Consider the following 1,172-nt stretch of genomic DNA (forward strand, 5'->3'; position numbering starts at 1 on the left):
AACATCTGGTGAAAATTTCATGTCATTAGCACCTCTAGTAAGATATTTACTGAGAAAAATGTTGATGTGTTCAATACTTATTTTACCTGCTGTATGTAAACATTGTATGCATGCATTAAATCACACGTTTTTTAAAAAAGTTATAATCCAGTATTAGTTTTAAGTGTGTAAAAAACCTTAAGGTCATAAAAAGTAGAAACAATTGTGTCATAAGTTTGAAGATCGGGCAACCACTAAGGGGCGCTCGGGAGTAGAAGGAAAACATTACACCATTAAAATCGACGTCAAGAAAGTTCGAGAAAAGAGAGGCGGGCGGACCTCAACAACAGAAGACCGCCTGAAAAGGAGGATTGAAGGAGGAGACAGTCTTCTACAAAATAGGATGTATTTCTTTGTCTAGATCATTCAACGTGATCCGGACACCTTGACTCAGAAGGTTTATGGAATTGTTCTGACTTTGGGGCACCAAATAAAGCTTTTTATTGACCTTGCATCGAAACCTGGACCTCACTTTTTTGAACAACCTTTTTGAGGTGACTTTTCCTGCATCTAAAAACTTATCAAGGTAAATGATTTACAAACTAGAAAGTTTAAAGACKTTTAAAGGRCTGTAGATGAGTCYGACCTACACTGCRCCAGCCAACGGTTTTACGATACACCCCATATTTGAGGAGGGGACTCCTTTCAAAGAGGGGGTGTCWGGAYRTGCAAAAWTGCTTATAACTCAGAAACTGTTCAACATAGGAGCTTCAGATTTCTTTTGTTGTTTAGCTCTGATGAAGCTCTATCCATCAGGCTAACCAATCGGTGCCCCCCCCCCACCCGACCCCCAATTCATCTGAAAAAGGGGTATCTGGACATACAAAAATGGTTTTAGCTCAACCCCCACCCAAACCAGAACAATTTTGGGATGCATCTAGTAGCATGACATTTTATTAGGAATAAAGACTTCTGAGTTCTGGTGCATTAGTGTGTGTGGGGGTCATTATGTTAACCTCTATGCAGTATCTAGTTAAATTTGTAACTTCTAGGTCACATGTATCAAACACAAGTTGACTCCAGTGTAGCCCACCAGGGTGGTTTTTTTTTTAACTTAACATGAAATTTGTTTCTTATATCAATGGTAAACTTTAAATTTACGGTTTAACACAACAAAATTAATTTAATAAAAA

The sequence above is a fragment of the Austrofundulus limnaeus genome, unplaced genomic scaffold (genome assembly GCF_001266775.1).
Source record: "Austrofundulus limnaeus strain Quisiro unplaced genomic scaffold, Austrofundulus_limnaeus-1.0 Scaffold818, whole genome shotgun sequence".
NCBI classification, from domain to species: Eukaryota; Metazoa; Chordata; class Actinopteri; order Cyprinodontiformes; family Rivulidae; genus Austrofundulus; species Austrofundulus limnaeus.